Source organism: Heptranchias perlo, chromosome 20 (assembly GCF_035084215.1).
Source record: "Heptranchias perlo isolate sHepPer1 chromosome 20, sHepPer1.hap1, whole genome shotgun sequence".
NCBI classification, from domain to species: domain Eukaryota; kingdom Metazoa; phylum Chordata; class Chondrichthyes; order Hexanchiformes; family Hexanchidae; genus Heptranchias; species Heptranchias perlo.
The window spans coordinates 23,510,507-23,537,187 of NC_090344.1; the positions used below are offsets into that span (position 1 = coordinate 23,510,507).

The following is a 26,681-nucleotide window of genomic DNA, read 5'->3' on the forward strand; positions in this document are numbered from 1 at the left end:
CCTCTCACAAATCAACTGAAAACAATCGCAATGTGCAGCTTTGAGAGGGGCTTCCGACACAGTCGGGACATGAAACGTGAATGAGGGCGAGATGTGTGTTTCTGTCGTGTTTGAATGTGTATTGAACTATACAGAGAATGGAAAATATATCGGTTCTGTGAGGTGTGGTATTTTATTCACATTTTACCACAGACTGAATTCTTGCTTGTTTTCAGACGAATTGATTTTTAGTGGGTAACATTTTCAAAATGCTTCTGTCCGGTTTTGAACCGGGGACTTTTCGCGTGTTAGGCGAACGTGATAACCACTACACTACAGAAACTCGGCTGCTCACTTTGCTATGGGAAACCCTCAGACGATAGCTGCCGACTGCAAATGCTCTCAGTGTGGGAGGCGGGTCCCTTTCCCGTTCAGGGAATTAAATTCTACAAAATAGTTGACTGTATTAATTTTGCAAAACTCATTAAAATCTGAAAAAAGACGAATAGTTGTTCAAATCGCCATTAATTAACTAATAACTTTTTGTTTCAAGCTGACAGAAATCCTAACTTTTTTTTTATTCATTCACCAGGCAGAATATAGAAAGTTCAGAGGGGAACTGATCGGGGAAATAAGAGGGGCAAAGACAGGGTATGAGAATAGACTGGCGGCCAACATAAAAGGCAAACCAAAAGTCTTCCACAGGCATGTAAACATTAAACGGGTGGGAAGAACCCGACGCTGATTCGGGATCATAAAGGAGATCGACACATGGAGGAAGAGTGGGTGGCCCAAAAATATTGCTGCCCGCTTTGAAACCGGGGACTTTTCGTGTGTGGCGAACGTGATAACCACAACACTGCAGAAACTGTGCTGCATATGTTGTTATAGGAAACCTTCAGAACACAGCTGCCGTCTGCAAATGCTCTCAGTGTGGGAGACGGGTCCCTTTCCCATTCAGGGAATTAACTTCTGCAAAATAGTTTACTGTATTAATTTCGCAATACTCATTGAACTCTGAAAAAAGACGAATAGTTGTTCAAGTCGCCATTAATCAACTAATGACTTTCTGTTTCAGGCTGACGGAAATCCTAACTTTTTTTTCATTCAATCACCAGGCAGAATACAGGAAGTGCAGAGGGGAACTGAAAGGGGAAATAAGAGGGGCAAAGAGAGAGTATGAGAATAGACTGGCGGCCAACATAAAAGGGACTCCAAAAGTCTTCCACAGGCATGTAAACATTAAACGGGTCGTAAGAACCCGACTGTGATTCGGGAGCATGAAGGGGATTTGACTCATGGAGGCAGCCCAAAAAATTTTTTGCCTGGTTTTGAACCGGGGACTTTTCGCGTGTTTAGTAGACGTGATAACCACTACACTACAGAAACTCTGCTGCATACGTTGTTTTAGGAAACGCTCAGAAGACAGCTGCCGTCTACCAATGCTCTCAGTGTGGGAGGCGGGTCCCTTTCCCGTTCAGGGAATGAACTGAGGCAAAATCGTTTACTGTATCAATTTCGCAATACTCATTAAACTCTAAAAAAAAGACGAATACTTGTTCGAATCGCCATGAATCAACTAATAATTTTCTGTTTCAGGCTGACGGAAATCCTAACTTTTTTTTATTTATTCACCAGGCAGAATATTGAAAGTTCAGAGAGGAACTGAAAGTGGTAAGAAGAGGGGCAAAGAGAGGGTATGAGAATAGACTGGCGGCCAACATAAAAGGCAAACCAAAAGTCTTCCACAGGCATGTAAACATTAAACGGGTCGTAAGAACCCAACTCTGATTCGGGACCATGAAGGATATGGACTCATGGAGGCAGAGGGGGTGGCCCAAAAATGTTGCTGCCCGGTTTGAAACCGGGGACTTATCGCGTGTTTCGCGAACGTGATAACCACGACACTGCAGAAACTCTGCCGCAGCCGTTGCTGCAGGAAACCCTCAGAAGGTAGCTGCCGTCTGCAAATGCTCTCAGTGGGAGACGGGTCCCTTTCCCGTTCAGGGAATTAACTTCTACAAAATAGTTCACTGTATTAATTTCGCAATACGCATTAAACTCTGAAAAAAGACGAATCGTTGTTCAAATCGGCATTAATCAACTAATAACTTTCTGTTTCAGGCTGACGGAAGTCCTAACTTTTTTTTATTCATTCACCAGGCAGAATACAGAAAGTTCAGAGGGGAACTGAAAGGGGAAATAAGAGGGGCAAAGAGAGGGTATGAGAATAGACTGGCGGCCAACATAAAAGGGAATCCAAAAGTCTTCCACAGGCATGTAAACATTAAACGGGTCGTGAGAACCCGACTCTGATTCGGGAGCATCAAGGAGATCGACTCATGGAGGCAGAGGGGATGGCCCAAAAAATGTTCTGCCCGGTTTTGAACCGAGAACTTTTCGCGTGCCAGGCGAATGTGATAACCACTACACTACAGAGCCTCTGCTCCACACGTTGTTTTAGGAAACCCTCAGAAGATAGCTGCCGTCTGCAAATGCTCTCAGTGTGGGAGACGGGTCCCTTTCCCGTTCAGGGAATTAACTTCGACAAAATAGTTTACTGTATTAATTTCGCAATACTCATTAAACTCTAAAAAAAGACCAATAGTTGTTCAAATCGCCATTAATCAACTAATAACTTTCTGTTTCAGGCTGACGGAAATCCTAACTTTTTTTTTTATTCATTCACCAGGCAGAACACAGAAGGTTCAGAGGGGAACTGAAAGGGGAAATAAGAGGGGCAAAGAGAGGGTATGAGAATAGACTGGCGGCCACCATAAAAGGCAATCCAAAAGTCTTCCACAGGCATGTAAACATTAAACGGGTCGTGAGAACCCGACTCTGATTCGGGACCACAAAGGAGATCGACTCATGGAGGCAGCCCAAAAATGTTTTTGTACGGTTTTGAACCGGGGATCTTTCGCCTGTTCGATGATTGTGACAACCACTACACTAGAGAAACGCTGCTGCATACATTCGTTTAGGAAACCCTCAGAAGGTAGCTGCCGTCTGCAAATGCTCTCAGTGTGGGAGGCGGGTCCCTTTCCCGTTCAGGGAATTAACTTCTACAAAATAGTTTACTGTATTAATTTCGCAATACTCATTAAACTCTGAAAAAAGACGAATAGTTGTTCAAATAGCCATTAATCAACTAATAACTTTCTGTTTCAGGCTGACGGAAATCCTAACTTTTTTTATTCAATCACCAGGCAGAATACAGAAAGTTCAGAGGGGAACTGAAAGGGGAAATAAGAGGGGCAAAGAGAGGGTATGAGAATAGACTGGCGGCCAACATAAAAGGCAATCCAAAAGTCTTCCACAGGCATGTAAACATTAAACAGGGAGTGAGAACCCGACTCTGATTCGGGAGCATCAAGGGGATCGATTCATGGAGGCAGAGGGTTTGGCCCAAACGACTGTGGACCAAACTCTGGAAAGTGGGTTGAGGCTCGATACCTCTTTTTCGGACGGCTCAGACACGAAGGGCCGAATAGCCTCCTTCTGTGGGGTAACTTTCCATGATTTTATGATTCCATGATATGTTTGCCGTCTGTCTCGGAATGGTGTTCATATACAATCTACTATAAGTATACTTTAATCAAATTGGTGCCTCTGTTTCACTGCGACAGAGAAGAGGCATCAATGTGTAGACATTGGCTGCAGCAGCTGGATTGCCCCTTTATTTTTCCTCCTGTCCCAATCTTTCTTTAACCTCCTCTGCTGGTGTTGCAGGTTAGATCAGCCATCACCGTTCAAGGAAGCCTGAGAAGTCCATCAGGGGATAACACAAGAGACAGAGACAGGGATAGATAGAGAAATGCATGCAATGAAAATAAACTGTATAAATAGAATTATACAGTCATTATTTTTTGAGTTCGTTCATGGGATGTGGGCGTCGCTGGCGAGGCCAGCATTTATTGCCCATCCCTCATTGCCCTTGAGGTATGGTTACAGTACAGAAGGAAGTTATTCAGCCAATCGAGCCCGTGCAGGCTCATTGTAAGAGCAATCCAGTGAGTCCCATTCCCCCGCTCCTTCCCGGCAGCCCTACATTTTTTCCCTTCAAGTACTTATCAAATTCCTTTTTGAAAGCCACGATTGGATCTGCTTCCACCATCCTTTCAGGCTGCGCGTTCCAGATTACAACTACTCGTTGGTAAAAAAGTGTTTCCCCATGTCGCCTTTGGGTCTTTTGCCAATCACCTTCAATCTGTGTCCTCTGCTTTTCGACCCTTCCGCCAATGGGAACAGTTTCTATTTATTTACTTTATCTGAACCCTACATTATTTTGAACACGTCTATGAAATCTCCTCTGCTCCAAGCAGAACAACCCCAGCACGGGGTAAATGCGGTCAAAGTAGCTTCAATTCATTTATTTGAGCATTAAACAGCTCTTTAAACATTACTGTGACATTATGGTAGCGTGCCCTCGCGGTCTCAGATGTTCCATCAAATTTCTACGGAGGCGTGGGTTTGAATCCCACTGCTGTTAGAATTTCTGCCAATGTTCATCTTGGCCGATTCGCAGAAAACCCGATTGTCGTGCGATGGAGCAGAGGATGTGAAAGAAGCTGAAAGTGAAAGTGCAGATATTATTTTCATCGCAATGACTGGACACTTTTCCATAGGTAAGGGCCTCTCACCTTAAGGTTCTTTCCAGCAGAGTGGGACAGGTGATCAAAGTGACTGGGCTTGAGCGGTGCAACCAGTCAGTGCGCGGTCCTTTTCTGACAGTCCACGGCCGGGAAATGGCGAGGTTGTTAGTGGAGGCCCACCGAAACCAACCAATCCTTTTCCTTGTGAAAATTTCGGCCGGAGTTGAACGTACAATTGGTGCGTTCCAAAATGCATCTACTTATTTGCATCGCCGTGTGGTTCCTCCGGCGTATGCTGTTGCAATAGCAGATGAGAACATTTCGGACTGAGATGAGGAGAAATTTCTTCACTCAGAGGGTGGTGAACCTGTGGAATTCTCTACCACTCAAGACTGTGGAGGCCAAGTCAATGAATATATGTAAGAAGGAGCTGGATAGATTTCTAGTCACAAAAGGCATCAAGGGGTATGGGGAGATAGCGGGAATATGGTATTGAGGTCCAGGATCAGCCATGATCGTATTGAATGGCGGAGCAGGCTCGAACGGCCGAATGTCCGACTCCTGCTCCAATTTTCTCAGTTTCTATTTACAATTGGTGTGTTTCGTAATGCATCTAGTTATTTGTTCAGCCATGTGGTTCCTCCAGCCTACTCTGTCGCAATCGCAGATGAGATGTTTAGTCTTCTTAGTTTACAGAGGGAGGCTTCGGAATTGGAGCCACAAACTATGATTTTGATCCATCTACAAATTATGGGATTTAGCTTGAGCTTTAAACCAGCGCGTTAGACCGCTCAGCCACGATACTTTCCATCTTGCGATCTTCAGGAGCTAGTTTTACAGGAATAGAATTACTGCAAGCAAGAATTCTACCCCTCAAGCACCAATGCTCGCACCGCAGCAGGATGAATGTGTCCAGTTAGAAACCTGTCTGAAGGAACATCCCGTCTGACAGAGCTGGAAGTCCAGCAGATTGACTTTCGCGGTGAGCAGATGATGAGCCTCCTTCTTGAGAGTGTTTCGCCAATCCAGCTCAGAGTGGATTAAGCCTTATAAATTCGGGTGGGACTGGAGCCACTTGTATCAGAGGAAGTGGATGGGGGCTGTTTCCCTTCCTTGACAGATATTAATGATCCTGTTCCGGTTTTGCTGCAAAATTTCACTTCCCAGCTCCGAAATCAACGAACTAAAATTTAACGGTGGTGTGATGCGAACACACAATTTCTGAGCGAAAAGTCCGATGTGCTACCCATTGCGCGACTAAACCGATTATGAATTATATGATTTCACATTACCCATATGCTGCTTATGAACTTTTGATGCGGTAGAGCAAGTGGTTCGAAAGCTCAGTGGGGTTTCAAATGAACTCCTGAGAAAGTTTGTCCAATGCATAGTGCTCTCTCTCCCTCTCTCTCGCTTGCTCTCTTGAGCTCTCACTCTCCCCGTTTATCGAGAGAGGGTTCGAATACAAAGAGGTGGAAGTTATGTTACAGCTGCACAGAGCTCTGGTGAGACGCCATCTGGAGGACTGCATTCAGTTCTGGGCACCCCACCTCAAGAAGCATGTATTAACCTGGAGGCTCGAGGGGCTGAATGGCCTATTCCTGTTCCTATTTTGCAATGAATGAAACAATAATTCAAGAATCGAGACGCTAATGTATCAGGATGAGTGAGTGAAGAATGTTTTCTGTTTGAAGTACTGATTTCATTCATTGAATATCCTCAGTGACTCAGCTCAGTGCAGTCCAGTCCATACACCTGCTCGCACAAAGTGGCATTTTCTTTGAGAACACGAAAGACTTGTTCAGGCCATGACAGTACCGAGTGCGGGTAGGCCTGCGCGTGAAATGGAAAATTGAGGTGAAATACTCCCACAAGCAGCGGATGTCTCTGTTTCCATTTCCAAAATGCACGCACGCACCGGCCGAATCGATGCAGCTCCTGGGAAAGCTACGAGGCGAGGCAGGGCTGTCGTGGATCATTTGAAGCAACTGAAACACACAAGATTCGGCCCGTTTCACGTGGCATCTCCTGTTTCTGACTATTCTTCCCCTCCCGCTTCCTCTACTCCTCCAGCTGCCAGGTGAATTAGATGCTTGATGAAAACACAGGGGAATTCATGAATCCCATCCTGACCTGGACAGCAGGGAGAGAGGGAAAGAACAGTGCTGGCCATTGAGAAGGGATGGATTTTGCACATGCCGGGAAAATAGACACAAAGATCTCATCTCCCTGCTTCTTTGGTATGTGGGATATCATAATGCTCAGGTGATGATATCACTGCCCCCCGGCCCATGACCTCCACTCACACTCTCCATCCAATCTCGCACACCTTTGCTTAGGTTTGAAATCGTGTAAGTTTTCACACTGGGATTCAATTTGAAGAAAGCGATGCTGTGATAACCTGGGGCTATTGAGGAGTTGCAGTGCAAGAAGGCTAATGATAACAGTGACAGTTCTGACACTGTGAGCGACAGTTAAAGGTGAACAACATTTAAAGTCTCATGCAGCAGGTCTGGGTCCAAATCTTTCACGTGGCATGTCCTTCTGCTCCTGTCACTCATTTACCTCCACGGAGAGTTCATTTGGAATTCCTGTGCTGCTGCATTGCGCATTTTCCAGTTCTGCTTCGAACAATCGGGACTTTAAAGGCACCTCTGTGACCTGCACTTTCTTTAAATGAGTTTAGTTCGCTTTGCATTCGACTGTGAAATCGCTTTCGGATTTCATCTCAATGAACCAGACTGTGACCGCATTGTATCTGTCAGCGTGTAAGTGGCGAGGTTGGGGTCAGCACGGGTCGTTTTCAACTTTTGAAATCTCACCAATTACAAGAAAAAGAGACATTGAATCAGTGATGAATTGAATGAATATCGCTCCAAGCAGATCTGGACAATGCGCAGTGCAGCCGCACAGGAGTTCCAAATCCACCCTCTCGCCACTCGGCAATCGCATTAACTTAACTTTACTCTGACCCAGTGTCACCGCGCTGAAATCGAATGTTTGTCGGCCACATTTTTTCTTAACATCATAGTTACTGGTTTAATGGTGAAAACTGCCGTCCGCTGCACTGTAAGTACAAGAGGCAACTTTGTAGACACCGTGTCGTGCCACAGACCTGTTCGTTGGACCTGCTCGTTTCATCTCCTCTCATTTTCACCACACCTGAATATTACTGGAGCAGAGAATGGAGAATCACAGCTCGAAAAATCAATCCTCTCTGCCACGATGCGACTAAGACTTCCAACATACAGATGTTTAATGGCAAGGTGAGTTTAATGTTCAGAAATAATAGAGCACAGATTTTCACTCATGCAAGCTTCACACCCTTTATTTTGGAAAAGTAAACTGATGGTGGAGAGATGTTATATTGATCGAGGCAACCTGAATTTTTAACTGGTTGAATCAATGGCTCAAAAATAAACGTGTCGTGTCTCTGTGGCGCAATCGGTTAGCGCGTTCGGCTGTTAACTGAAAGGTTGGTGGTTCGAGCCCACCCAGGGACGGGAGGGAAAATTTTACCTTAAGTTTCATGGTCTCGTATTTCCTGTTTTCAAATATATGTTTTGTCTGCAAAAAAATGCACGGTTTCGATGGCCAGCTGAGCACGGCCAATCTTCCACCATTTAACCTGAGATTGCCTTCACGGAAATCAGAATTCTTCTTGACAGACAAGGTCGAAAGATTTCAGGAGAGCCGCTTCACTCTGACATGGATGTTTCTGCAGTGAGCGACACCAGACTGTTTCCACAATAAATGTCAGTCCTTTTATTTTGGAAACGCAAAATTGTTTTCGCATTCCGAAGGGTTTCAGTTCATTTGTGAACTCCACCACTGACACTGCTGAAGGTTGTAGGCTCAGAGGATGGGACCTCCAGGAGTGGACTGTAAGAAAGCTGGGTTTCGGCATCCTGACAAATATATGCCGAGGAACCAGAGGAATCCTTACTAAGGAACCGTCTGGGGTTTTACCTGTTAGTTTAGGTCTCAGGGTGAATGATTCCAGACTCCCCGAACTGTCTCACATTTAACTCAGGTCAGATCAGGATGAATTCAGTTTACAGGAGGATAGTGTCAATTATCACCCACAATCGAGGGGGACAAAAGCAGCCATTAGAGAAGCTACGAGATCATTGGAAAAGAAGATGGTGCACAATTGTGGGAATAAAAGCAAACGCCTTTTCAGCTGCGTCGGGAGTCAGAAGACCATTAAAGATAGTTTAGGTCCACTGAAAGGCAGTTCAGGACAGATTCCCGGACGATGGCAGAGCTGTTAAATGATTATTTCTCATCAGCCGACACTCCTGTGATTGATGCTGAGATTCCAGCTGTGGGATGCGCTGTCGACAATAACATCATAAATATTAAAATAGAAAGTGATGTCATCTTGGATAAAATACGAAATCTCAAAATAGATTGTGCTCCAGGTCCAGATGATATTCACCCACGGGTGTTTTAAGAGATGGGACGGGTGGTCTGTGAGCCCCTTGCCTGTATCTTCAACAGCTCAATAGAGTCAGGGATTGTCCCCTGAGATTGGAAGGTAGCTCACGTCGTTCCCATTTTCATTAAAGGGGACAAATCAGAGACTGGGGATGACGGGCCCATCAGTGTTACATCGATCAGATGGAAGATGCTTGAATGGATCCTAAGCGATGCTGTTTTGACCACGGGGAAAGAGAAGGAGCCATTCGAGTTACTCAACGCGGCTTCCGAAAAACATGGTCGTGTCTTACAAACTTGCTTGAGTTTTTTGAAGAAGTTGCTGGGTTAGTGGATGAGGGTAATCCGGTTCACATTGTCCATCTCAGGGGTGTCAAACTCATTTTCGATGGTGAGCCTGATCTGATATCATGGCACTTGGCCTGGGCCACATTCCGCAAAAGTTATTAAACTGGAAATAGATGAAGATTAACGATATTGGTACTTACTTACGTTTAGATTTTATTTATTGCTGCTGCTGCTCCCGATACCTGGCACCTCTTAGCTTGAACCATTGCATCAACATTTGGAGTAAATGACTGGGCTGTGTGATGTCTTGGATAAAAACATGAGGAGAACTTGTCATTGAAGAACTTTGGAAGTGATTTCCACAATTTCACAACTCCCTGTGTAAAGAGATTTCTCTTGATCACTGCACTAAAGCATAAAATCGGGGTTAAGGGTCGCTACTCAGACTGGTAAAAGGTGGAAAGTGGTGTTCCACAATGATCGGTGCTGGGACGACTGTTCACAATTTATATAAACGATTTGGACTCGGGAATCGGATGGACAATTTCAAAATTTACGGATGACACCAGTTTGGGGCGGGGTAAAGCTGATACTGATCAAGACTACAAAAATATACAAGTAGACATTAATAAACTTGCAGAATGGGGGTGTAATTGGCAAATTAATTTTAATAAAGATGAGGATGAAGTGGAGCATCTTGGTAGCAAGAACAAGGAGGCCTCATAATGCTTGGATAATAAGAGTCTATATGGGGTCGAGGAGTCGAGAGATCTGGGGACACAGATCCACAAATCACTAAAATTAGTGATGCAGGTTAAAAAGGCCATTAAAAAGCAAACCAAACACTAGGGTTCAATTCTAGAGGGATAGAATTGGAAAGCTATGTTAAACTTGTATAGAACCTTGATTAGACTACACTTGGAGTACTGTGAACCGTTCTGGTCTCCATATTATATGAAGGATATAGAGATACTGGAGAAGGTGCAAAAAGGATGTCACCATTTTAGTGGTCGCTGGATTTGGTGTCTCTGTGTAACTGATCCCTGTATTTGGTGTCCAAATGTAAATGATCACTGGACTTGGCGTCTCAGTGCAAGTGGTCCCTGGATTTGGTGTCTCTGTGTAAGTGGTCTCGAGATTTCGTATCCCTGTGGACGTGTCCTTAGATTTGGTGTCTCAGTGTTGGTGTTTCCTGGATTTGGTGTCCCAGTGTAAGTGGTCCCTGGATTTGGTGTCTCAGTGTAAGTTGTTCCCGGATTTGGTGTCCAGTGCAAGTTGCCCTCGATTTGGTGTCACAGTGTACGTGGTCCCTTGTGTATTGAGGCATCGCTCGTGGAATTTTTCACCTCCTTCCACTTTTGCAAAAATTGTTGCCAGCTTATTAAAGCCATTAACTGGCTCTCGGGTAGGGCACAGGAAAAAAATGAGACATCGTCAGTTTCCCTGAGAATGACAGGTCTGAATTCGAGTGAGAGAACATTTAGCAATTAAACCAGACTGGGCGGGTCGAGCCTGAGTTGCGACTGACTAACGGAAAAATAGCGGCCAGTTTACTTCGCACCATGGGGAAGGGCTGAGCAGTCAGGTTTCTGTATAATTTATTTATTTATTATGTTTGTTGCTTGCCTGGCACCAACCTCGATGGGATGACAATAATTAATTTTCTGTTCACCAATTCCGGCTTTCAATGGCGGGGCATTTCCCCACAGTCCCCCGTGCCTCAGAATGTGCCCTATCAATGAATACAGGAGTCCAGTGCGCGGTGCCAGGACCGGGCTGTGCTCTGAGCATGCGCAGTGCGAGTGGTGGCGAAGGACTGAGGAGGAACAGGCGTGTCGGAGGCCGGGGGAAGACGAGGGAGTAATTGGACCTATGGTTCGGCGGAGAAGCGTCACAAGCACCTGATGGCGTCTTGAGGCCACAAATCCGAGTCCACAGGCCCAGTGTTTGCACCTCGGTGACAGGCCCGACCAGCAGCCGTCCGAAAATCAGTGTGACTGGCCGCCATCTTGCGAGCGGAAGTCATGGTGGAATCTTGGCGCATGCGCGGCCATCTTGGCACTGGAACAACGAGTGGGCGGGGTTTCAGGGTCCCAGTGACCGGGAACAAAGAGTGGGCGGGGCTTTTGGGTCCCAGTGACCAGGAGAGAAAACCATTGCCTCATTTATTTTAACCTCACTCTGCCCACAGCGGGTGTGGAACTGAACCCAATCAGTGGAGAGGGAGGGAGAAAACTGGGAGTGGAGGGAAGAAATATTGGAGATGGTGGGATGGGTTTGGATTTCAGCACAGGGAGGAGGGAGAGTGTGTGGGACGGGGATTTACGGCTTTGTCGGAAAAGAGAGGATGGAAAGTTCCATAGAAACTAGAATTGTCTGTTCCAAATTTCGATCCTTTATTTAGAGTGATGACTTTTGTAAACTTTTACAGGGTATCAGAAGGGGAGGATTTGCAGACGGGAAATTCAAACCAAATATCACATCAAGATCTGACAGAGTCACTCGATTCACGAGGACCTGAATATCATCGACCTTTGAATGTGGAAGGAGAAATGTTTGTCTTTTCTGTCTGTGGGACAAGAATTCAAACATGAGTGTGACTGGAAAAGCACCGAGACACACACCCGAGTGAGAGTGTTCCAGTGCATTGACTGTGGAAAGAGCTTTCACCAGTTACACAGACTGAAAAAACATCGCACCATTCACAGCGGGGAGAAACCGTACACGTGTCCTGCGTGTGGACGAGGCTTCAACTGATCGTCCAACCTGGAGAGACACAAGGACACCCGCACCACGGAGAAACCGTGGAAATGTGGGGACTGTGGGAAGGAATTCAATTACCCATCAGAGCTGGAAACTCATCGACGCAGTCACACTGGGCAGAGGCAGTTCACCTGCTCCACACAAAACAGGAAAAGCACAGTTTCCGTTCTGGGGTGCGTTTCCTGATCTCACCCGGAGTGGTACTGAGCCCCACAGAGCAGGAATATCCCAGGCCTGTGCTGAGTTTTCTATTGTCAGGCTCGTGGTTTCGAGCCCCACTTCGGGTGGTTTGTGTTTTTATCTTTAGGCTGATTTCACAAGCGATCCTCAGTTCCAAATTCCCCCGGCAGAGAGTTCAAGGAGTATGTGATATAAATTAGATTCAAGGGCAGTATCAGAAATGTCCTCCTTGATTCTGGACCTTGATCTCTCTCCAACCGCTCGCTGCTACTGATTGAAATTTATTTCAATTCACCTGCAGCTCGGGATCAGTGCGGATCAGAGTGTCTGCGGGCCCATCTCTCCCTTCAGAGCCCATCAGTGCCGGGAAAAGAATGGAAATTTTACAGACATTACTTGTTCTGTAACTTCTCATGAAAACTAAAGTGTTTTTCACTCCGTGTCCAAAACTGTGTGGTCTCCCCTGGTGTGTCCACTTTCTGTGTTTATAAACACTTTGGTGTATTTCGTTCCGTGTCCATAACTGTGAAGTCTCCCCTGGTGTATTACCATTTTGTGTTTTAAAGAGTGTAAATTATTGACTGGGGGTTTGTGTGTTGGGGGTTTGAGGGTGAGCTCTGATTCCCGCTACCTGATGGATTCAATGGATGAAAGAATGAATGAGAGAGAGGCGCGATGTGGGAGACGGGATGACAGAAGAATGTGTCCACGAACCTGGTTAAAAGTGGCCCAAACACAAGATAATATTAAGATATCATCAGCAGAACATTAACATAACCTGAGTTCCGAGATCTGGTCGGGTCCCATTCCCCCGAGGTAAGGAGTGAGCGGGAGAGGCAATTCCACCCGGTTTATGTTTGTTTTTTCCAAAGCAACGCCATACACTCTAACTTGGGATGGAGTCGATATAGCTTAGTTGAGAATCCAAAAATTTGAAAGTCCCTGGTTGAATCCCAAATTTCAGCAAAATTTCGTTGTTTGGATCTCGTTCTTTGGGTCGAATCTCGCATTAATTTACACTGAAATTTTAACCGGCGCTGGAGGCTTGGGGAAGGAGTAGAGTAGCATCAAGGATGAGAAATATTGATAGCATCTTTCTTTCGCTTTATTTCTTTCTGCATTTTTCTCTGTTTTTTGCCTCTCTCAGCGCCGGCGAACATGTGATTTGAAGCATTTGATTCCTAAACTGATGCCTTTTCCTCATCTCCGCTCTGTCTGTTTCTAACTGCTTGTGATCATCAAAGGGAACAAGCCCCGAGTTAAACGTTTATCAGCAAACGGACAGAGAGATATCACAGCGGGAATAAAACTCGTTGCTTCACATTGTTAGATACTCAGTGACTCAGATTGTAATGTGTGTCAGTAAACATACCCGGATACTGAGTGACACAGATTGTAATGTGTGTCAGTAAACATACCCGGATACTGAGTGTCACAGATTGCAATGTGTGTCAGTAAACATACCCGGACACTGAGTGACACAGGTTGTAATGTTTGACAGAAAGCATACCTGGAACAATGGTTCCGGAAATGGAAAAAAATGGAGAGATGGGAAAAGAGACAGACGGAAAGAGATGGAGACACGGAAAGGTGAGTGAGAAAAGAAGGATAAATGAAGAATGAATTTTTTTCTCCGTCCCAGGGGCAAAGATATTTCAAACATTGCAATGAATGCTATTTCAAATACAATTACCTCTGACTTTTTGCTTGAATTTCCGTGTTACTCAAGTCCGGATTTTCAAAGTCACGAAAGCAATATCGTTAATTACTAATGGCCCATACGGGGATCGTTATTAGCACCACGCTCCAAACCAACTGAGCTAACAGGCCATTTTTATTGATTACGTCAATCGGTTTGGGGCACGCATTGGGTGGTCTGTGTTTCACTTCTCACACTGCGTAATGCGGTTATTGCAGGAACATTGAACACACCACATCCCTTAAACATTGTTACTTGTTTCTGCATAAAACTGGCAAGGGTGTAAATCGAAATTAACAGATAAGGCGCACTTTAATGCGACAAATTTAATTCTGGTGATAATTATGTTCTGAACAGTGAAAAGCCCACCCCTGAAACACTGCTCCGCTGTTAAACCAGTGGGCAGGACCCTGAGGTACTGTCAAAATCGTGTGCTGAGGTTTCCGTGGTGTAGTGCTTATCATGTTCGACTTTTACGTGAAAAAGCTCGATTTCAGTTCCCGCATAAAAAGATAGCATTGAGGAACTTGCTTCGGATAAACCCCCAAGCGTCAACTTGTGCTTGGAGAAGGGACAATTCTTGTTCCTTCCTGTTAACTTTAACAACGGCTGTACCAAATTCCAGGTGTCGTAAACTATCAACATTTGAAACCAGACCCTTAAAATGCAGTCTGGAAAGTGGAAAACGGTGAAAGTGCATCACATACAAAGCACAAAAACTTATTTAAAGTTTCATTATCAATGTTAGTATTTCCGTGATTCTGCAGCATAAAGTTATCGGTTACAACTATTATTCATCTTTCACAGAATTTCATTCGTTTCATGAATTAATTTAACAACGTTCATTGGTTACTGCAACCACAAGCTTTAGCTCGGTGAAATATTAATGTTGTTAATCATGCGATGTGATGTTTTTCTCTGGTACAATCATTTAGCGCGTTCGGCTCTTAACCCAAAATTTGGTGGTCCGATGACCCCCAAGGGACGATACAATATCCCCGATATCAATGCGTGTTTTCATTGTAAGAAAATGCACCATAAATGAATTTGATGAAACGTGACCAATATTGTTGACTTGAAATAGTTAGTGTGCAACTTGACATTGCACCACATCGGAATCCAAATTAAGATTCGGTGCCAGAAAAGCAGATGATGCACGGAGGCAGAGGGCAAGGCTGAAGTATTAAATGAGTACTTTGCATCTGTCTTCACCAAGGAAGAAGAAGCTGCCAGAGTCAGTAAAAGCGGAGGTCGTGGAGATGCTGGATGGGATAAAAATTGATAAAGAAGAGGTACTAGAAAGGCTGGCTGTACTTAAAGTGGGTAAGTCACACGGTCCGGAGATATGGGGGAGTGCCAGACGACTGGAAAATCTCAAATGTTACTCCCTTTTTAAAAACGTGTGCAAGGATAAACCCAGCAACTACAGGCCAGTCAGTTAAACCTCGGTGGTAGAGAAGCTTTAGGAAACGATCAATACGGGATAAAAATAACAGCCAGTTCGACAAGTGTAGATTAATAAAGGAAAGCCAACACGAATTTGTTAAAGGCAAATCTTGTTTAACTAACTTGATTGAGTTTTTCGATGAAGTAATGTGCCACATAATAGGCTTGTCAGCAAAATTGAAGCCCATGGAATAAAAGCATGGATACTAAATTGGATAAATGACAGGAAACAGACAGTCGTGGTGAACGGATTTTTTTCGGACTGGAGGAAGGTAGACAGTGTTGTTTTCCATGGGTCTGGACGAGGACCACTGCTTTTTGATATATATTAATGACTTGGACTTGTCCGTACAGGAACAATTTCAAAATTCATAGATAACACAAAACTAGGAATTGTAGTAAACAGTGAAGAGGATAATAATAGTCTTCAAGCGTACACAGACGGGCTGCTGGAATGGGCGGACACATGGCAGATAAAATTTAATGCAGAGAAGTGCGAAGTGATATATTTTGGCAGGAAGAATGGGGAGAGGCAATATAAACTAAATGATAGAAATGAGGTGCGGGAATAGAGAGTCCTGAGGGCATATGTGCACACATCTTTGAAGGTGGCAGGACAGGCTGAGAACGTGGTCCTGGGCTTTATAAATAGAGGCATAGAGTACAAACTCAAGAAAGTTATATTGAACCTTTATAAACACTGGTTCGGCCACAACCAGAGCATTGTGTCCAATTCTGGGCACCGCATTTTAGGAAGGATGTGAAGGCCTTGGAGAGGGTGCAGAAAAGATTTACTAGAATGGCTCCAGGGATGAGGGACTTCAGTTATGTGGACAGACTGGTGAAGTTGGGATTGTTCTTATAGCAGAGTCGGTTGAAAGGAGATTTGATTGAAGTGTTCAAAATCATGAAGGGTTTAGAAAAAGTAAATAAAGAGAAGCTGTTCCCATTGGCAGAAAGGTCGACAACCAGACGACATAGATTTAAGGTGATTGGCAAAGAAACCAAACGTGAAATGAGTAAAAAAATTTTACGCAGAGAGTTGTTATGATCCAGATGTGCTGTCTCAAACGGTGGAAGCAGATTCAATCGTGGCTTTCAAAAAGGAATTGGATAAATATTTGAAGGGAAAAATTGCAGGGCCACGGGGTAACAGCGGGGGAATGAGACTAACTGGATTGCTCTTACAAAGAGATGGCACGGTCTGGATGGGCCGAATTGACTTCCATCTGTGCTTTAACCATTCTATGATTCGATGATTGGATGGACAGAGCGGTCTAAAAGGATAGGCGATCGGTTGTGTAAGCAGGGAAACTTTCGACTGGTTGCACGGCTGTGTTACTGACGGCTCGTTGGTCTCGGATTATGGTTTTCACTTTGGGCGTTTCACTGATTGATATATGAGAGGTCAGGGGTTCAAATTCCCGGACGAGCACTCCTGTGTCACTATGTTCAGTGGAAATTCATTCATTTGTTTCCCACATCTTTCCAGCGTTGCAGAATACAGGATTGACTTAATTTTAGAGAATGTTTGACGTTCAGAGGCCAGAACGCAGACGGTTTGTCGACGCAAAACCACACAGAGAAAGGAAAATGTCTCAACGTGGTGTGCAGATTGAAGCTGAATGTGAATGTATCCTTTTTCAGGCGATCTCATCGGTGCAGAATGAAAATGCTCTTGAATCGGCCGGGAATCAATCCCCGTCTCCTCGGGTGGCAGGTGAGAATTTTACCAGTGAAACAGCAACGTCCGGACGGTAGCGGCTGCATGTGTTCAGTTGGAAACCTGTCTGAAAGAACATATAGTCTCACAAATCTCCTGTGAGTACCCTGTGCATTCTGATTTACAGCCGTGCATCAAAGGCGCTCGCAGCTGCGGTGGTCGAGTGGTTAAGATGTTCGATCTGAAACCCAATGGGGTATTCCGGCAGAAGTTGGAATCGTGCTATCGGCGCTATTGTGTAAAGTTTTGTTCAATGCTCAAATAAATATGATCTGGAGATAACGGGCTGCAATTCCTTCCCTCAGAGAGATACTCCACCGCGGCAAATCCTTTTAATTGGGAGCCCAGTGGTCTCTTGCCAAATATCAAGATATGTGAAGGGAACTTCACAATGTTCCACAACTGTCCAAAACTGGGCACCGCACTTTATAAAGGATGTGAAGGCCTCAGAGAGGGTGCAGAAACATTAACTGGAATGGTTCCAGGGATGAGGTCTTCAGTTACGCGGGTAGACTGGAGAAGCTGAAGTTGTTCCCTTTGAGCAGAGAAGGTTGAGTGGAGATTTGATAGAAGTGTTCAAAATCATGACGGGTTTAGATAAAGTAAATAAAGAGAAACTGCTCCCGTTGGCGGAAGGGTCGAGAACCAGAGGACGCAGATTTACGGTGGTTGACAAAAGAACCAAAGGCGATATGAGGAAAAACTTTTTAAACTAGCGAGTAGATATAATCTGGAATGCATCGGCTGAAAGGGTGGTGGAAGCAAAATTAATTGTGGTTTCTAAAAGGAATTGGATAAGTATTTGAAGGGAAAATATTTGCAGGTATACGTGGAAAGATCGGGGGAATGGGACGATCTGGATTGCACTTAAAGAGAGCCGGCACAGGCTCGATGGGCCGAATGGCCTCCATCTGTGCAGTGACGCTTCAATGATTCCCAATCTCCATCTTAAATTCTGCTAACTTGACGTTCGGTTTTTTCTATACTTTTATCTCTCTATCTCTCACTGTCTTTGTCTCTCTGTGTTTCCCCCTGATGGACTTCTCAGGCAGCCTTGAACGGCCATTGCTGATCGAACCTGCGACAGCAGCAGAGAAGGGTGAAGATGGAATGACTGAGACGGTAGGAAAAGTAAAAATCTAGCCCAGATGATGAATTCGCAGCTAATGTCTACACATTAATGTCTCTTCGTCCTCACAGTGTAAACATCAGTAATTTTATTCCACTATAAAAAGAAAGAAAGTCTTGTATTTATAAAGCGCTTTTCACGACCTCAAGACGTCCCAAAGTGCTTTACAACCAATGAAGTATTTTTGAAGTGCAGTCACTGTTATACTTGTGGGAGAGTGGATAATCTGCGGATGCCGAGGGAGACAACAATGTAACTTTAGAGCAATTAATTCTGCAAAGTCTCACTTGGCATTACAAGTCGCACATTGAAAACGAATGTGGTAAGGAGAGGCTAATATTGTTGATATGAAATAGTTAGTGTACAACTTCACATTGCTGCACATCGGAATAGAAAAAGTGATCGGATGGATTGTCGGATGGCCGATCGGCTGTGGGTGGCGCCGAATTCTGCACTGGTTGCACCCTTTTGGTAGCAGTAGCTGTCAAGTCGTTTCACAGCTGCGATGGCCGAGTGGTTAAGGCGTTGGACTCGAAATCCAATGGGGTTTTCCTACGCAGGTTCGAATCCTGCTCGTAGCGCTATTTCTTAAAGATTTGTTCAAATAAATATGAACTGGAGTTCACGGACCGTGTTCCCTCCCTCAGAGAGATGATCCAGCGTGGCAAACTCTTCTAATTCGGAGCCCAATGGTCACTTGCAAAGTTGCACGGCACGTGAAAAAATCTCTCCCAAGCTCCATCTTAAATTCTGCTCGTTCGCAGAGCTTGATATTTATACTATTTGTTTCTATACTTTAATCTCTCCCTGTCTCTGTCTCTTGACTCTCTGAGTTTTCCCCTGATGGACTTCTCAGGCTTTCTTGAACGGCCAAGGATGATCGAACCTGCAACACCAGCAGAGAAGGGTAAAGATGGAAAGACTGAGACGGGGGGAGAAGCAAAGGTGCAACCCAGCTGATGAATTTTTAGCTAATATACACACATTTATGTCTCTTCGCCCTTACAGTGAAAACATCAGCAATTTGAGTACAGTGCACTTATAGTATAGTGTTTCAATGCGGATGTCGAGACAGACACCAATCGATCCGTTGCCATGGTGATGACCGAATCTGAACACTGGACCACAAGGAAACGCTGAAAATTCTTTGCTGCGAACAGGCAGACCAACGCGGCCTTTCCTACTTGCCCCTTCGTAATTCAGGTAATTTTCCTGCCAGACAAGCTGCTCGCACAAAATGGCATTTTCTGTTCAAACCACTATCGCGACAGAAGGTGATGTTCAGGCAATGACAGCACCAATTGCAAGTCGGCATGTACATGAAATGGAAAGTGAGGTAAAATATTACCACAAGCTGCTGATGGACATGTTTCCATTTCCAAAATTCACGCACCGAATGCAGCTCCTGGGAAAACTGCAAGGCCACGCAGGTCCATCATAAATCATTTGAAGCAACTGCCATTTTAAAGTGGCATCTCCTGCTGCTTCTGTCGGGGGTGAACCGTACAGTTTGATTTTGTACAGAACTTTACAGAGAAGGAGCACGTATACTGGGGCTGTGAGATATTCTATATTATTCATATTTAACCATAAGAATATCCACAGACAGAAGCTGAAAAGAAGGGAGAGATAAGAGGCCTGAGAAAAAACACACAGTTGAATGAATCACGGGGGGTGCGCGACCTTGGGAGCTTCCCGATGGACTGATGGTTAGAATTCAGTGTTCCCAAAAACCTCATGAGTTCGATTCCAAGTCAAGGAATTAACTTTAGCAAGAGTTATGAAATTATTAAATTAATGACATGAAACTAATTAAACCCTGTTGGTAGATGAATGACTGTTTTATTCACCATTAATCAAACGATAACTTTCTATTTCATACTGAAGGAGATGTTGACGTGGTTACCGAGAGACAGTCAAAAGTTTAATCAGATTTTTATGCTTTGCAGATGATCAAATTTCATCATTTTATAGACTGTATCTTGAGGGTATGATTAAAAGCTCAGTGCAGCTGTTGTTAAATTTAAAATGAATAGGCAATTGTCGCCGTTGATCACAGGAACGCCCAAACCGGTTCTACGATCAAGATGAAAGTAACGCAACGAGCAACATCTGATACAAAAATCCCCACCGTTTTGCTTTTCCAACATAAAGGGTGCGCCATTTATTCTCTGAACATAGAAACAGTCTGGTCTCACTCACTACAGAAATCTCCATGTCACAGCGAACCAGCTCTCCTGCAGCGAGTGCGGCCTCCCTTCGGGCCTTTCGGGGGCTTGTCTGCCAAGGAGAATTGTGATATTCTTGCTTCCAAAACATACATTGAAACCCTGGAACTTTGAGGCGAAGATTCCTGAGGAAAAATCAAATAAGAGTTCGAACCATCAAACTTCCGTGCTCACCGACAGCACCAACTAGACAGACGAAGAGGTCACCTGCTAAACCAATAATTAATTGGGCTAAACTTTGAGTTTGCAGCGACCAATATAACAACTGTCCACAGTCAGTCCAAAATGAATGGTTGAAGCTAGTCGGAGTGAAAATCCAAACAGCCGGTCATCACTCTCAAAGCAGCAACTGTGAAGAAAAACATGCCGGAGAAAGACTCGATTTCAGCGCGGTGACAACGGACCAGAGTAAAGCTCAGCTAATATGATTGGCGAGTGGCTGGAGGGTGGATTCAGAACTCCTGACCGACCGCACTGTGCATTTTCCAGATCTGCTTGGAGCACCAATCCCTTCAATTCATCACTTACAATTCGATTCTCGGTTTCATTTCGCTGACGCTTGGTGAAATTTTACAAATTGGAAGCGATCAGTGTCAAAGCTAACCACGTCACCGACATGCTCGCAGATATAAAGCGGCCACACTCTGCTTCAGCTGGATGAAAGCCGAGAGCGATTTCACCTTCAAATATAATGGCGAACAAAACTTATTCAAAGAAAGTGCAGGTCGTTGAGTTGCCTTTAAATTCCTGATTGTTCGCATTGAACTTCTTCCCAATGCGTTTGAGAGCCACGTGGGGCGATTCGGGGACTTAATTTCCTATTATGCAAAAGTTTCAAATGCAGTTCAAGTCAAAAGTCCTGGGACCACTGTTGTTCACAATTTATCGGTGCTGGGACCATTGTTGTTCACAATTTATCGGTGCTGGGACCACTGTTGTTCACAATTTATCGGGGCTGGGACCACTGTTGATCACAATTTATCGGTGCTGTGACCACTGTTGATCACAATTCTTTGGTGCTGGGACCACTTGTTCACAATTTATCGGTGCTGGGACCACTGTTGTTCACAATTTATCGGTGCTGGGGCCACTGTTGTTCACAATTTATCGGTGATGGGATCACTGTTATTCACAATTTATCGGTGCTGGGACCACTGTTGTTCAAAATTTATCGGTGCTGGGACCACTGTTGTTCACAATTTATCGGTGCTGGAGGAACTGTTGTTCACAAATTATCGGTGCTGGGGCCACTGTTGTTCACAATTTATCGGTGCTGGGGCCACTGTTGTTCACAATTTATCGATGCTGGGACCACTGTTGTTCAAAATTTATCGGTGCTGGGGCCACTGTTGTTCACAATTTATCGGTGATGGGATCACTATTGTTCACAATTTATCGGTGCCGGGACCACTGTTGTTCACAATTTATCGGTGCTGGGACCACTGTTGTTCACAATTTATCGGTGCTGGGACCATTGTTGTTCACAATTGAAAGATGCTGGGATCATTGTTGTTCACAATTTATCGGTGCTGGGACCACTGTTGTTCACAATTTATCGGTGATGGGACCCCTGTTGTTGACAATTTACATTAATGATTTGGTCACAGGAATCGGAAATACAAATTCGAAATTGACAGACAGCACATAATTGGGAGCTGTAGTTAATACAAAGGAAAAATGCGAAAAATACAGGAAGACATCAGTAAACTTGCAAAATTGGCGAGTAAATGGCAAATTAGTTTCAATATTTATTTTGTATTCCCTTGCCTTGTTTGCCCTCCCTAAATACATTACCTCATTCCCCAGATTGAATTGCATTTGCCACTATTCTATCCACCTGTCCAGTCCACTGATATCTTACTGCAGTCTGCAGCTTCCCTCCTCACCATCAACCACACGAGCAATTTTTGTATCTTCTGCAAACTTGTTAATAATACCCCGTACATTTAAATCCAAATCAATGATCTGTACTACGAAAAGCAGCGACCTAGTACGGAGCCCTGTGGAACCCCACTCGAGACAGCCTTGCAGTCACAAAAACACCCGTCGACCATTACCCTTTGCTTCCTGCCACTCGGTCAATTTTGGATCAACTTGTCAATTTCCCTTGGATCCAATGGGCTTTTACATTTTTGACCAATCTGCCATGTAGGAATTTGTCAAAAGCCTCGCGAAAATCTGTGTCGACAAGAAACGCACGACCCTTATCCACCTTCCTTGATACCTCCTCAAAAAATTCAATTCTAACGACCTTCCCTGAACAAATCCATGCTGACTGTCCTTCATTAATCCGTGCCTTTCTAAATGAAGATTAATACTTTCCCCCAGAATTATGCTCAATACCGAGGTGAGGCTGACTGGCCTGCAATAATTCGATCTGTCCCTTTCTCCCTTTTTAAACAACGGTACAACTTCAGCAGTCCTCCAATCCTCCGACATCGCACCTGTAACCAGGGAGGATTGGAAAATGATGGTCAGAGCCTCCGCTATTTCCTTCCTTGCTTCTGTTAACAGCCTGTGATATATTTCATCCGGGCCTGGCGATTCAGGTGGAGTGATTTGGGGACTTCCTTTCCCTCTTTGCAAAAGTTTCCAACGCAGGTCAAGATCACAAGTCCAGGTCCAAATTAGGACTACTTCCGGGTTTGAACCTCAAATCGTGAATTATACCACGACCCCAACGAGCCCAGAAACAAGAACGTGTCTTTAAATTAACGTGTTTCAAACACATTCCATGAGAGGTCTGTCTGGACAATGAAAGGGCGATTTTGAACAGTCTTTCTGGTGTCCGTTTCCTCCTGAACAAATACCAATACCACAGTGTTGTTTTGTCGCTTCATTGCACAAATAAGGTAAAATAACAAGCTGCAAAAGGCACTGCTGGGAGTTGAACCCAGGATCTCCTGTTTACTAGACAGATGCTTTAACCAGCTAAGCCACAGCGCCAAGTGATGATCTTACGGGTCCACCTCCTCACATTAATATCTATCAGCGACACTTCACGTTTGGGGGTTCAGGCCGTTTGATCTTTGTCTGTTTTGCTTGTCCGTTCACCTGTGCATTTCGATGTTGCCTGCATTTCTCGCTTTGTTTATCTTTGTGTATCCATCAGTGCGGTGATACACGGATGATTATGTGTGATTGTATTTGTTACATTAAATAAATGAGGGCTTCAGACAATTCTCGCTCTGACATTGGAGAACTATTGAGCCGAACTTTACAGCGAAGTGTTGTTTATCGTGGTGCTGAAACCAAAAAATCGTCAGAGGAGCAAAAAGCGAAAAGGAGAAAAACGTGTGAGGGAAAATGAGGACAACTCTCAAGGTTTTTACAAGTATATTAAGAGAGAGAAGGGTGGCTTAGAGTAGTGTGGGCCACTTAAAGACAGATGGAGGTGAAATTGTAAGTGAAAATCAGGAAATGGTAGAGTAGCTAAATTTTTACTTTGCATCGGTCGTCACAGAAAAGGATGAGGCTAACATAGCAGAGACACGAGGAAAACTGTTAATAAATCAAGGGGTTTCGTACAAGTAAAATGATGGCAATGGAGAAAACAATTAGACTAAAGATGGACAAATCTCCAGGACCTGATGGTTTCCATCCCAGGGGATTAAAAGGAACAGGTGAGGAAATTGTACATGCTTCAGTCATGATCGATCAAAACTTTCCTGAGTTAGGAATTTTTATTTAACGAAGCGCATCTTGATTGGAGGCTTCTGTTTCAGTAAGATCTCGAAGTGATAATTGAGAGACAGAAAATGTAGCTGTTTGACAGGAGCGCTGATGCTGTCGGTTGTTCGCTGCTCTCGTGTTGCACAATTGTTAAGCGTGCGTTACTTATTTATAGCAGTATGGGCTCCAGATATGACCAGGTTGTGAGTTCGAGCGTCTTTTAAAACAATCAATCCTTTTACTCCGAACATTTTGACCGGAGTTCAAAGTACAACTGGTATGTTCCATAATGCATCTACTTCATAGTGTTCCCATGTGGGCACTTGTGTTCCTCTGGCCTACCGTCTTTCAATAGCAAGTGCCAGTTTACTTGTTCATCGGGGGAGAGTGGGCTTTTAGCGGCAGCTCATATGGCAAAGGGGCCGGTACGAGATCATTAAATCCAAAGAACCAAACAAACAATTCTTATTTTCGTCAAGCCGATATTCATCGGTTGGAAGTTTCTTGTGGGGAAAATTTGGAAGGGAAATATGCTGGCTGGTGTCACTGTGTAACGGGTGAAATTATTCAGCTCACAGATGTTAATACGCTGAAAGTTCGTGAGGCCTTTTCCAGCTCCCGTGTGGGACAAGTTCAGCTTTTGAGCCGCTGGGTAAAGTGTGATTTTAATTGCTGCTAACGAATGACAAGTTATTTGGCACAAACAAGAAGAATTGTAAACTCACGAGTTCACTGTCCATGTTTCTTACATCATGTTCAACAGGAACAAGGATTCTCCTCAACACGTTCCTGAGAATTTTATCAAACGGACCTCACCCTTGTTCGACGGCTGCAGGGATAATTCAGAGATCTCCCATGAATATGTACGATGGGAGCTTATGTAGTATCGACCCTGGGTAGCTCAGTCGGGAGAGTATCAGACTTTTAAAGTGGGTAGTGAGCTGAAGATCCAGCGTTTCACTCTCTGTCCAGGCTCCAAATTTCGAAACAGCTGGCAAGCTGTGTCTTTTCAGGGGGACCTGCGATGTGTTGTCAAAGTTTCGATAGTATCTTGTTTCCCAGGGATGGGCAGTAATGCGCTGTCTGAGGCGGTTCCCGATCAGGAATTCAACTTTACTGTATTAGTTCACTGTATTAATTTCGCAAAACTCATTAAACCCTAAAAAAGAGGAATACTTGTTTAAATCGCCATTGATCAACCAGTAACTTTCTGTTTCCGGCTGAAAGAAATGATAACTTTTTTATGCACTCATTCACCAGGGCGAATTTAGGGAGTTCAGAGGGGAAGTGAAAAAGGAAATGAGAGGCAAAGAGAAATATTACTATGGACTGACGGCCAACATAAAAGTGAATCCAAATGTCTTCGACAGGCATGTGAACAGTAAACGGGTAGTCAGGGGAGTGGTGAGGCCGATTAAGGAGATCTACTCATGGAGGCAGAGGGGATGGCCTAGGTACCAAATGAGTACTTTGCATCTATCTTTACCAAGGAAGAAGATGCTGCCAGAGTCTCAGCAAAGGAAGTTATAGTTGAGATACTGGATGGTCTAACAATTGAAAAAGAAGAGGCACTTGAACGGCTGGCTGGACTTAAAGTAGATAAACCACCAGATCCGGATGGGATGCATGCTGGTTTGCTGAGGGAAGTAAGGGTGGAAATTGCGGAGGTACTGGCCATAATCTACCAACATACTTAGATATGTGGGTGGTGCCAGAGGACTGGAGAATTGCAGAGTTTACACCCTTGTTCAAAAAACTGTACGGATAAACCCAGCAATTATAGGCCAGACAGTTTCACCTCAGTGGTGGGGAAACTTTAAGAAACGATAATCCGGGACAGAATTAACAGTCGCTTGGACGAGGGTGGACTGATTAGGGAAAGCCAGCACGGATTTGATCAAGGCAAATCGTGGTTCACTAACCTGTAAGAGTTTTTTGATGAGGTAACAGAGCGGATAGATGAGGGCAATTCAGTTGATGTGGTGTATATGGACTTTCAAAAGGTGTTTGATAAAGTTCCGCATGGTAGGCTTAGCATCAAGATTGCGGCACATGGAATAAAGGGGGCAGTAACGACATGAATGCATAATTGACTAAGAGCACGAAACAGAGATTACTGGTGAACGGTTGTTTTGCGAACTGGAGAGCGTTGTACAGTGGTGTTCCCCAGGGATCAGTGCTGGGACCACTGCTTTTCTTGATATATGTTAATGACTTGGACCAGAGTGCACAGGGCACAATTTCAAAATGTGCAGATGAAACAAACCTTGGAAGGGTAGTAAACAGTGTTAAGGACAGTGATAGACTTCAAAGGACATAGACAGGCTGGTGGCATGGGCGGAGACGTGGCAGATGAAATTTAACGCAGAAAAATGCGAAGTGATACATTTCGGTTGGAAGAACGAGGAGAGGCAATATAAACTCCAGGGCACAAATGTGAAAGCGATCCAGGAACAAAGAGAGGTTCATGTGTACAAATAGTTGAATGTGGCAGGGCAGGTTGAGAAAGCGGTTAAAAAGCATTCGGGATCCTGGGCTT

At 44.4% G+C, this 26,681-nt stretch overlaps 4 non-coding genes across 4 annotated transcripts; 2 read left to right on the forward strand and 2 right to left on the reverse strand.

Moving 5' to 3' along the window:
- Positions 1-249: 249 nt before the first annotated feature.
- Positions 250-322, reverse strand: trnav-aac (transfer RNA valine (anticodon AAC)). Its single transcript has one exon. It is a non-coding gene; the product is annotated as a tRNA-Val (tRNA).
- A 7,681-nt stretch (positions 323-8,003) lies between these two features.
- Positions 8,004-8,077, forward strand: trnan-guu (transfer RNA asparagine (anticodon GUU)). The gene has a single exon. It is a non-coding gene; the product is annotated as a tRNA-Asn (tRNA).
- Positions 8,078-18,741: 10,664 nt separating this feature from the next.
- trnas-cga (transfer RNA serine (anticodon CGA)) lies at positions 18,742-18,823 on the forward strand. The gene has a single exon. It is a non-coding gene; the product is annotated as a tRNA-Ser (tRNA).
- Positions 18,824-23,342: 4,519 nt separating this feature from the next.
- Positions 23,343-23,416, reverse strand: trnat-agu (transfer RNA threonine (anticodon AGU)). The gene has a single exon. It is a non-coding gene; the product is annotated as a tRNA-Thr (tRNA).
- Between the last annotated feature and the right edge of the window lie 3,265 nt (positions 23,417-26,681).